This window comes from Papio anubis, chromosome 3 (assembly GCF_008728515.1).
Source record: "Papio anubis isolate 15944 chromosome 3, Panubis1.0, whole genome shotgun sequence".
Taxonomy (NCBI): Eukaryota; Metazoa; Chordata; class Mammalia; order Primates; family Cercopithecidae; genus Papio; species Papio anubis.
Window position 1 is genome coordinate 56,240,621 of NC_044978.1, and position 12,028 is coordinate 56,252,648.

Sequence of the window (12,028 nt, forward strand, 5' to 3'; positions counted from 1 at the left end):
AGTGAATGAAGGGCATCATGCTTTTAATTACTTTTAAAATGAATCTAATCTATCTCCTTTGAAAACTCTAAATTAGATTAAACTTTTGAGGGAGAAACAAAAGCAGAGGGGAGTTGCCAGTGAAGTGTTTTGAAGCCAAACGTAAGTTACCAATCCTTTTATGGAATAAAGGAAACTAAGAAAAACAGCAGCTGCCATTTCAGCTCAATAACTCCAGCACCTCCTAATGAAATCATTTTAAGACTGCTGAGTAGAAATAGTTTAAAGGTCTATTGTAAAAGAAACAAGAATTTTATTCATTAATTAGACTCGTCAGAGACTGCTTTGAATTTGCAAAACTGAATAACCTTTTATTCCATGGTTATAGTTAAATCCTTAAGCTCATTTGATTTCCTATGTCCCATTTGATTTCACTTTAAGTTTTCACCTTTACAAATGCATTATAGGCCAATCCCATAATGTTTTCATTGCCCTCTCACTTTAGTAAAAAGGCAACGGAGTAACTCTTCATAAAATTAACAAACGATTGTGGGAATATAAATTGCAGAAATGAAGTCTGCTGATAATGCACAAGTAATAGAATGGAGAACATTTTTGTTTATGTGTTTTCTCAACTTCAGATAGCTAATGGAGACATATGTATATTTTTTAATTTTAATAGTGACATTTTTATGCTGTAGAATATTAGACTTGTGCAGAGATTACTTTTGGTTTTGTTACTTTTCAGTTAAGGTTTATTAAAATGCAGAATTCATGGCAGTATTTGAGATTCTGCCATCTAACAGGTATGAGACATTAATTCATACTTCATTAATTTAGAATTTCTGAAAATTTGGGTCTAGTATGATTTTTTTTTGACAGTGAAAAAGAGGGTATGCTAAAAAATAGTATACATAGTAAGTATGTAAAGTATACATATATACTTATGTATACACTAAGGAAAAGTGTACATACTCAAAAATCAGCAGGTTTCAAAATTTTAAGAATAGTTGAAAATGTTCAAAGCATTATTTTTCAATAACTATGTCATGGCTACAACTTACTAATTATATCATTTATCTTCGTAAGAAATATTTGGTTGTTCTAGAGCTTAACATACTTCACATTATTACAGTTTCTTAAAAATACTTAAAATTTTTTTTTAATGCAATAAATTTGAATTTTAATCAAACAGTACAGTGAACAAAACAGAGATCTATTGCTCCAGCCTCCCTATCAATATACACAGTCCCCAGGGGCAATACTGTGAATCTTTCAGCTGTTTCTTCTGGTATTTGTGCATGGCACAAGCAGTACTCTAATATTTCTGTTTCTTGATTTTCTGCTTTAGAATGTATGTTTCTATTAATGTCTCAGAGTGAGATTTCTTTTAACTATCTGCCCATACATATAGAAACATGTTTCCTCTCTCTCCATTATCCCAAAAGAGCTTTATTATATTTTTTGGTTAAAATATTATTTAGTGTTTACATTATTATGAGCATATAAATTTGCTTTTATCTGAGCTTAGTATTATACTTTGAATACAGTTAGTTTCTTGAGCAACTGTTTTTATTGGAGGTTATATCTTGTTTTATCATATGTTTAATTTGCATATACTTACGACTCCAACACTCCAGAAACACTATAAATCCTGTGAGTACAAACACATCAGGTAATCTCCTGGGTTCTTTTTTTTTTTTTTTTTTTTTTTTTTCAATTTTTTAACGACAGCTTCTGAAACAGCTGCTCTTTGGGCAGCTACATAGCTGCTAACCCCAGACTTCCTATCACCATCATCCTAGACATTCCTTTTGCCTTTCTCATGTGTTCAGTCTTTCACTTATCCTCTTTCTGTTATTTCTTAATTTTAGGAAAACATTTCCTCCAGAAACTTACAAGAAAGGAATCATGGGCATTACATTTTTGAGATTCTACAATTATCAGAAACATTATTGAACATGGTATTTGACTGAAGATGGAATTCTAGCTTAGAAATTAGTATTTTGCCAAATGTTGAAGTTGTTTCTTCTAACTTCCAGTGTTTCTCTCGAAAAATGTTATGATGTTCTGATTCTAAATGCAGATCTGTCTAATGTGAACTGTTGTGCTTGTTAATCTTTCCAGAAGATTTTGTTATTATCTCTTTATCTTTGGTATTCCACAATTTCAAAACAGTATATCCTGTGTGCCACTCCCCATAAAAACACAAACAAAAAAAATACATTTCACTGGGTTGAGTACTCAGCAGGCCTTTGTACATTCTGAAAGATAAATATCTTTCAATCTTCAAAAATATTTTGATATTTCTTTGATGATTTTATTCTTTTCCTTTATATTTTTTGATTTTTTTCCTTAAAATTTAAATCAATGCTCGAATTGTATTACCTTTTATTGTCTATTTTCCATATCTTTGTGATTTTTCTGCTTTCTAAAATGTATTCTTAACTGGACCGTCCAACCCTTCTGTGGATATTTTTATGTCTGTTGTTACATTCAGTAATTTCTAAGAGTTATTTCTTTTACTCTGAGTTTACTTTTTAAATAATCTCATTGTGCTTTTATGGATACATTATCTTCTGTTATGTCTCTGAAATAATTAATATTTTCTTTTGAATTATTATCCTTCTATGTTTCTTCTTTTTCATCCAAGATCTTATTTTCTATTTATTGATTTTGTTCACTTTTCATTTAGAGGATTGGTTTATATGTGGTACTCATTGACCATCCATTCAGTTTTGAATGCTGAACAAAAATGTTGATTTACTGCTCAGAATAAAAGTTGATTGGATGCTTAGTGTGCATGAGTCAGCTTGCAAATGGCTGGTATACCTCACATAAAGGAGAGTCACTTAATTGAGTATTTTTAAGTATAAATGTTTAGGATCCATTTATCCTGGTCTGATGTTCGTAGAGAAGAATTTTCTAATCTCCTGAAGGTGAGTGTATGAAATTGGCTGGGGAGTTCCATTTTTGATAATGCAGACATTCATATTAAGCCCGTTGTTTTTATTTGTCTCCTGTATTTCCCTCCACTCCTATCAGCTATGTCTGGTGATCCAAAGATAAAACCCTCTTTTGCTTAACATCTCCATAAAGTTCATGTGTGTTGAGGAGAGAGGGGTACTTTAAGGATTGGTAGGAAAGTTAAAAGTATTTTTAGAGAAGTAATCTTTCCTGTCATTCAACAAACCTCATTATTTTCAGTCTCATCCCACAAGCTTTAGTAGTTCTTTACAAGTCACTAGTATTTCCCATTTCTGAGTAATTCAGTGTCTACAAGGAGGGGCTTGGCTTGCTTCCTTTGGTTTTTCCCTTGAGGGAGCTTTGGCATTGGCCTTCTTTACTATACTGTATCCGTTACCATTTATCCATCTATTTTTCTTTTACCAAAAAATGTTTAACATCTCTCATCTGCTGTAGTTTCTTCTCCCTTTCTTGTGTTTGTGTGACTGTTTTGCATTCATTCACTTGTCACATGAATGAAATTGAGAAAAAACATGCTCAAGCAGAACTCACTGCATCTTCAATTTTGTAAAACTATTCTGTAATTCAATAATTTTTAAATTTTATTTTAGTGACTTCACATTAATGACACTTTGCATTAGCTGAGATAGCAAAATGTTCTTGTGAGGAAATGGTTACTTGTTAGCTATGGAATTCAAATCTTGGCTGCCCACCACTGGGATAAAGTTGATTTGAAAATGAATATATCTATATACTGATTGAATTCTTCAGTCAGTAAAGATATACTCCTACAATATACCAGAGTGTTTAATTGATTTTCTCTAGTACTCAATTCCAAATACAAAAAAACAGTGTTAATGAATGAGACAGCCTATCAGTAGTATTGCAATGTATGGTTAGCTTATTCCTAGAATAATTGCTACTGTTATTGTCCATGAGTTTTAGACATCACTATTGATGATTGCTACTAAAATATTAATAAAATTGACCAATATCATAAAATGTCTTACCCAAATATATAAGACTCAGTGAACATATTGATATGTACTATTAAATTGCTGTAACTGATGAAGATATAAAAAGAATATACTATTGAAAAGGGAGTAAATTCAAGGAAGAAACGAATTAAAAAGTTATTTAGTGATAGTATTTTTGACTATTTTCTATTACAAAGGAAAGATCAAACATTGTTTAATGTTTTTGAATTAGTGGCTAGATACTGGCATTGATAATTGAGATATGAAATATAGGAAAGATAGAAGTTTGGGTGAGAAATGTTGGATTTGGTTTCAGGCAAGTTAAGCTTGAGGTTATTTTAAAATATTAAACAGCAGCCTGTAATACAGTACTGCAGCTCATCAGAGATGTCTAGGTCAAATATGTAGAATTGATCAGATTAGCTTAGCTACCCAGAATAGAAATATTCCCATATCACAAGTGTTTAAGCAAAATAACAGTTTATTTCACTCTAGTAGAAAAAGGCTATGGAAGGCAACTTAGGCTAATTTGAGCTCAACAAAGTTATCCAGGCTTTTTCCAGATGTCTACTCTGCCATCCCAAGGGCTGGCCCTCGTCCTATTAGGTCCAAAATTTTGCATGTAAATGCTTCATCACAATGGTGTCTCCAATAGCTAAATGGAGTAAAGGAAGAGGACATCACCCTTCTGTTTTAAAGACACTTAGTCAACCTCCATCACCATTCTGTTTACATCTCTTTGGCCAGAATTTATCTGTATCTCATGAAACTACAAAGAAATCCTGGGAATAGAGTCTTTTAATCTGTATGGTAACCCAGCAGGCTAAAAACCAGCTTTCTGTATTTAAGTAAAAATAAGAGAATAGAGGAAGGAGTATGTACCTGACAGTTTTGATTTAAGTTACTGGCACATAGATTGCATTTTGAAATGTAGATGTAGATGTATATGAACCAGAAAAAGTATGTTAAAAATCTTATTTTAAAATCAGATTTTTGCAGGTTGAGCAATGAATGCAGATGAAGAACTAAAGAGAAGTAGAGACAAATCCTTCAAGGAACTTGAATGAAAAATGAGAGACAGGACAATATCTCAGAAATTTAGGTTTGTGAGAGAGTAAAAGTGAAATCAGAAGGAGACCAGTCAAAAATGAGGAACATGATGAGCCTGATGACCAAGTTGAATTTTTAAATGATGCTATATAATGATTTTCTACTTAATGAATGTATGTGCACTAATCCTTTACTTTAGGTATTATCATCTTTTTTTACATAAGTGCAAAAATGTAGGCCTGAAAGGTTAAATAACTTAAATTGAGACACAGAGCTGTGAATTTAACCAATGCCCCAATCTCAACTCATAATCTCAATCTGTCCCACTACCTCTTCTTAATTAGGAGGGATCTTAACTCTTAGGCATAATTAATTTACATTTTTTTTTTTTAAATTAGGAAGTTAAAAAGCTCAGTGAAGGTGAGATGGTGTTAGTCAGAATGAACAATATAAGTATGCTTTCAGTGGGAAAAAACTTTTTAATGGTGATAAATTTCAAAACAATTTATCTAGGATCAGGTGCTGAAGGTGCACATTCTAATTATGTTTCCAAAGTGGAAGCTGATCGCTATATATTTTTTTCAGTGACAGAATTTTTTTTTTGTATTTAAATACATAACTTTCCTCCAAATAACCCCCAAATAATAAACCAGATTAAATAAAATTCACAGTGAATATGCCCAACCAACATCTGTATGTGCAACTAAACACTGTGTCTATTACTGCGGTGTGAACCTTAAACAATATAAAAGTGTTCTGGGGAGTCGAAGAAGCCCAAGTTTTAACTCTGTGGTATTTGGGGAGAGAAGACGCAGGAAGTAAGAGAAAGGGGAAATAAATTTTCTATTTCTTAATTTTGTCCTTCCAATATATTCATAAAGACTAAAAGAGAAAAGGAAGCTTGGGATTGTAAATAAATAGAGGAATACAGGAGTGTGGGACCCTTGCAATGCTACCTGACCAAAACATATGAAAGAAATTAATTCCTTTCAGATTGAAAAGTTGGGAGAAGAGATGAAAAGTGACAGAAGAGGATGGGAAAGAGACAAAAGGAGAGGGGACCATCCAAGGGAAAAGAAGGGACCCATGGCAGGGGAGTAAGATGGAGTTCAGTACCAGTGAGTGCCTGTTTCCATCTGTATCCCTGTTATCTTAGGCTCCACTTGAGGGTCTGTCTCCTTTCTTCAAGCCTCTATGCTGTCAGCATCTTCCAGTCCCCTCCACCCTGCCCCCACCCCTACTGTGCCGGTCCCTTCCCCTTTTCTGTTTACTAGGAGTTGGCTCGTTCCATAACCCTCAAGTCATAGTTCTTTTTAGTCAAAGAGGGAGACTCAGGCATTTGCTACTGCTCAGAGCCAGGAGGTTGCCGAAACCCTACATAGAGAAGGATTCATACCATTTGATGATTCAGTGAAATCCTGCTATAGTACACTGGTATGCTACCTGCCAGGAGGCCTCCTTCCACAGACTGGCTCACAGGGACTAGCATGGGTTGCTAGAAGGGAGGCTGGACCACATTTTGGTAAGAAGGACCAAGCTTGCATCTGGCCATTTGGTAAGAAGGACCAAGCTTGCATCTGTTGAGCAGACCCTGGTACTGGGGTTGTGGATCCCATTCAAGCTTCTATAAGCTGCCTGCTCCTAGTTAGGCATTATAGGATATAAACCAATCTTCTAGGATGGTTGAGGTAGCTGTTGACCACATTGGGAGCTGTAGACCACGGAGTGAGAGAGAAAGAGGTCAATATTTCTGGTTGGAATTAGAATACTGTCCAAGGAGATAGTAAAAAATCTGGATCTGTTGAGGGGGCTGCATGTAGTTCTTGGCAGAACTTGCTGAGTGGAACAGTTGGAGATAGGGAGGAGCTGTCCTGTGGGAGGGGCTGTACTGCAATGAAGCTTATCTGCTGAGGATGCTGAAAGATAAGTGGGGACCAGAACAGAGGGGAGGATGGGTCAGCTGTTTCAGTAGAATCTTAGTGGTAAAGCCTCGTTTCTCCGAAGGGGTTGCTGATGTTGTTGGCCTGTGAGATCTTGTGATTATTCATGGGAGGCTGTTGCTGAGGCATGGGTCGGAAGAGAGGAAGTTGCTGCTGCTACTGCTGGGCAGTATAGGGGAGAAGGCCCCGGACAGACAGGGATGAGATTACCTGGTTGCACAATTCCAGGGCACCTAGTGCCATACCTGGCCTGGAGATCCTTCTCGCACTGCCACCTTTACTGCTTCCAATGCTGTAGTCAGGTGAAGATAGAGATTCTGCTGAAGTAGCTGGCTTTGGTAGCAAAGGGTCACATGTTTCAAGGCCATGGCTCTGGAGACTTGAATTCACGATTGGTGCTGCTCTGTTGGATGCTTAGGGAAAGCTCAGCCCCTTGAGTGGCAGCTCAGCCCCTTAAGCTAATCCGCAGCTGTCATGTAGGTATCTGTTCCAGACAATCTCATTCTGTACTGAATTGTTTCACTTGAGAATCAATCTCTGTTAAAATTCTATATTCTTCTCATCCGTTATATGTCCTGAAAACTCTGTTCAGGCAGTCTTGTGTTACTGGTTTTGTTGATGATGACAGATTTTCAAGTTTGAGCAACATTGTGGTCCATCCCAAAATAGGCAGCTATCCAGTGTAACTGCCTCTAGTGATATGAAGTCATCTGAGGGAACCTCTTAACTGGTTATTGTTTTAATAAATTTCAGAATCTCCTATTTTAATATTAGTAGCATCATTTTGGGGGGTTCTTTTTCAGTGTACTTACTATAAATTCATGGAAATCTGTTCCAGCAAAGCATGTATAATTTTGGCTCAGGTTTCTGGACACCATCTTCCTTAGGACCTTTTTTGTTGGTTTGTTTTTGTCCTTGTCTTCCTTTTCAGAGACTTGCTTTGAGGACTTTTCTTTCTCCTTATCAGAAGGACAGTGAATGTGCAGTTGAATTGCATCCTTGGTCCATCACCAAATGGGGTGGAGGGCTTCTCACATTTTGCTAGGCTATGCACAACTTCAACTTGGAACTGGACTTGGCTGTTGTTCTGATGTGACCATATTTGATGTCCATCTTTGTGTCTCCTGAGTCAAACTGGTATCTTCCCCTCTTTCTCAATTGCTTTCTTGTCTGGAGTCTTAGATGTAATTTTGTCTTTGATTAGAGGTTCTTCCATCAGTTTTTTTTTTTTTTTTTTCCTGATTCTTTCATTAATTCACAGGATCTTTTGAGCAGTGTTACTGTTAGACATTGACCAGCAGTGCAAGACTGATATATACCAGTAGTATGTATTTAAATAAATTATCAATAACTAACAGAGATGAGAATGATAAAGACCTGGGTGGTAGAGAAATATTTTTACTTTGTGTAGGTAAGCCCCAGCTGGGACCAGTTGCTTGATGGTCTGAAATAAGACTATAACATATTAATTTGATTCAGTGTATTATTAATACAAGGTTAGTTAAAATATTCTAATGCATTCATCTCCTAATATGATGTTCTTACATGAAGAATAATCCACTATTTATGGCTCATTGTGGGGAGAAGGTATAAATGTATATAATTATTTGGGCCCTTAATATGTGCTAGTGCATTGAAGTCTTTTAATGTTTTTATTTACATTTTTTTCAACATTTTGAGGTTGATAAGATTATTCTCCTTTTACAAATGAGAAAACTGAAATTGAGGTCAAGATTAAAAGGCTTGTAAGTGGTTGAATCAGAGCTGTACTCAAGGCCAACTCCACAATACAAAATCTAAAAAACTCACTATATAATATTGTCTGCTTGGATGCATGTATTTGTTTCCTGGGGCTTCTTTTAAAAATTAGTCACAAACTTGGTGGCTTAAAAAAACCGGAAACTTATTTTCTCACAGTTGTAAAGACCAGAACTCCAAAATCAAGGTGTTAGTTTCCTCCAGAGCCTTCAGGGAAGAATTATTGCTTGCCTCTTCCAACTTCTGGTAGCTTAAGGATTCGCCTGACTTTTGGCAGCATCACTCTAATCTCTACCTTCACCTGCACATGACCTTCTTCCTTGTGTCTGGGTGTGTTACCTTTTCTATCTCTTATAAGGAAACTTGTCATTGGCTTTATGACCCACTGGAACCCCTGGGTGATTTAGGATCACCCAGGATGATCTTGTCTAGAGATCCTTATCTTAATTACATCTTCAGAAACTCTTCTTCTAAATAAAATAGCATTCTAAAGTTACAGGTGGACATACCTGTTGAGGGCCACTATTCAGCTCATTAAAATGAACATGACCACATTTTTGAAAATGTGTTTTTGAATTGTGAAATATAATAAATATACAGAAAAATATATAATACTAATGTATAATATAATTAAAAATTATGAAGTGATCACCCTTGTAGCTACTACCCATATCAAGACACAGAACATTCCCAGAAATCTAAAATATACTGTTTCCTTTAAGGATCACCTCATTCCTGTTCAATGGAATTATTATGACTTTATGGGAATTACTTTCTTGCTTTTCTTTAAAATCTTACTACTCATATTGTAAAATAAGACAGTTTTACATTTTTTTCAATTCTATATAGATGAAACATTATTATATGTTATACTTTGTGTTATGCTTCTTTTAATTAATATGATATTTATAAGAACTATGTATATCATTGAGAGTGGCGGTAGCAAATTTATTTTCTTTACAGCCTAGGTATATGTTTTTCATTTGTTACATAAGTTTATCACATTCTATTTTTGACTATCACAAACACAAACTATAAACATTTTTTGTTTATTCTGGTATAACTGTGCACAGTTTTATATGAGATGTATGCTCACTAGATGACAGGTTTACAAAGTAGTTATAGCAATATACCTTTCATTAGCAGCTTATGTGAATTCCCAATGTTTTCACATATTTAATAGCACACAACACTGGCTGAAATTTTAGTTTTCTTATAATTTCATAGATGTGCAGTTATATTCCATGATGGTTTTAATTTCTCTCTCTTTTTTTGAGAAAGGATTTTGCTATGTTGCTCAGGCTGGTCTTGAACTCCCAAGTAGCCAGGATTACAGATGCGTGCTACCTTGCCAGGCTTAGGGTAGTTTTAATTTAAATCTCTCTAATTACCAATAAAATTGGATATATCTTCATAGGTTATTGGATTTATACTTTCATAAACTTTTTGCTGGTTCAACTGTTTTTCCCATTTTTCAATTTGATTGTCTTATTTGTCTTTCTTCTTATGGTATGATTTTGGATAGGAGTCCATTTGTTAATCACACATACTATAAATGCTTTCTTTCATGTAGTAGTTGTCTTTGCTGTCTTTTTATTGTGTGTTTTCATGAGCAGAAGTTCTTTTTGTAATGTAGTCAATTTTATTCATTTTTTATTTATGGTTAGTGCTTTTGGTACTTAAAAAAAATCTTTTTTTACCCTATGTTACCACTGCTTCTAATTTTAATTTTTCTTTTTCTGTGCATCTATCACCAGCTAAACCCTTTGCTGATTGACATATTCTTTTTCCAGAGATGGTAATATATTTAGGTTGTAATCAAATCTTGCTTAGTGGGAGCAATTCTGTCACTTTAAGATGTGTTGTATAATTCGTGTACATGATTTTTCCAACTTAACTTGGAAGCTAGTCGTAATTTGCTCATTTTCATTTTCTTAGGAGATTTGTTGTGGTGGGCCTTAGCTATCCTGTAAGTATGAATAAAAGAGGGTTTCCTTTGAAATTGCTTTGCTCTGATAGTGCTCTGGTTAAAGAATCTTCCCAACTGATTTCAAAGTTGATCATACTTTATATTAGTTAGGTATTTGACTACATGAAAAAGTTTACTGTTTATCAAATATTTTATATATGATACTTCAATGAATTATCTAGTGAAAGCTACAAATACATGTAGCTATGATAATTTTATTGAAGACTCTCAGATTCATTAAATTACATAATCAAGGGTAAGCTAGGAAGTTAAGTGCTGAAATATGAACTCAAGTCTGACTTTTTTTCAGTTCTTCCCTTAAATAAAGTTTTAAACTTTGGAATGACAGATTCACTTATTTTAAATTATATCACCAATTTTAAGAAATAAAAGATCCATGTCATTTAAAGTATGTCCAGATTTATCCCTACAAGCATTCTTTCTTTATCCAGATTCATGTAGAGTTATTCACTTTTATGATCCTTTTGGTTTACATGTTAGTTCAATGTAATGTGTTTTCTTTCTCTTTGGGAATTTTGGGGTGAGGTATAGGGAGCCTCTGTCGGATAAAACTTGCTTAAGCAAGTGGATTTTATTTCTTTCTTGTTTCCTTTCTTTCTTTCTTTTCCTTTTTCTTTCTTTCTTTCTTTTTTTTTTTTTTTTGAATCAGAGTCTTGCTCTGTCGCCCAGACTGGAGTGCAGTGGTACAATCTTGGCTCACTGCAAACTCTGCCTCCCGGGTTCAAGCAATTCTCATGCCTCAGCCTCCCAAGTAGCTGGGATTACAGGCATGTGCCACCACGCCCAGCTAATTTTTGTATTTTTGGTAGAAACGGGATTTCGCCATATTGGTCAGGCTGGTGTCTAACTCCTGACCTCAGGTGATCTACCCTCCTTGGCCTCCCAAAGTGCTGGGATTGCAGGCATAAGCCACCGTGTCCGGCCTCTTGTTTGCTCTTTAGCATATGTATTAGATGAGTGAAATAAAGGCAGTATGGGCAAGAAAAAGAAAAAATATTCAATTCAAGAAGTTTATTTACTATTTGTCTACAATACCATTTGACTATGGTTGCTTTAAAAAAAAAAATTCTAGTTAAGCTTATACAGTTTTAGAATATATAAATGCCAGTGCTTTAAAATTAAAATCAGATTTATATATTTGTAATGGGCAATTTATAACCTTCTGTCTCAGAAGTTACTTTTTAAGAGCAGATTCAGTGATTCCAAACTCATCTACTAGCTCCAGACTAATGATGAAGATACATAGTTATCTCTGAGGTTATAGATGGGCTAGGGAAGAAGAAAAAGTGAGCATACTGATCTTTTGACCCTATTTGCAAAAAGATATGAAATATTATAATGAGCAGGTAAGATTTTTAAGAAAACCT

General features: G+C 34.7%; 1 long non-coding RNA gene across 1 annotated transcript in view; it reads left to right on the forward strand.

Annotated features, from left to right (window-relative positions):
- The window catches only part of LOC116274143, a 28,847-nt gene extending 17,550 nt beyond the window's left edge, over positions 1-11,297 (forward strand). Inside the window, exon 5 of the long non-coding RNA XR_004182681.1 lies at positions 1,854-11,297. This is a non-coding gene — a long non-coding RNA (uncharacterized LOC116274143). The remainder of the gene's footprint in view (positions 1-1,853) is intronic.
- The last annotated feature ends 731 nt before the right edge of the window (positions 11,298-12,028 follow it).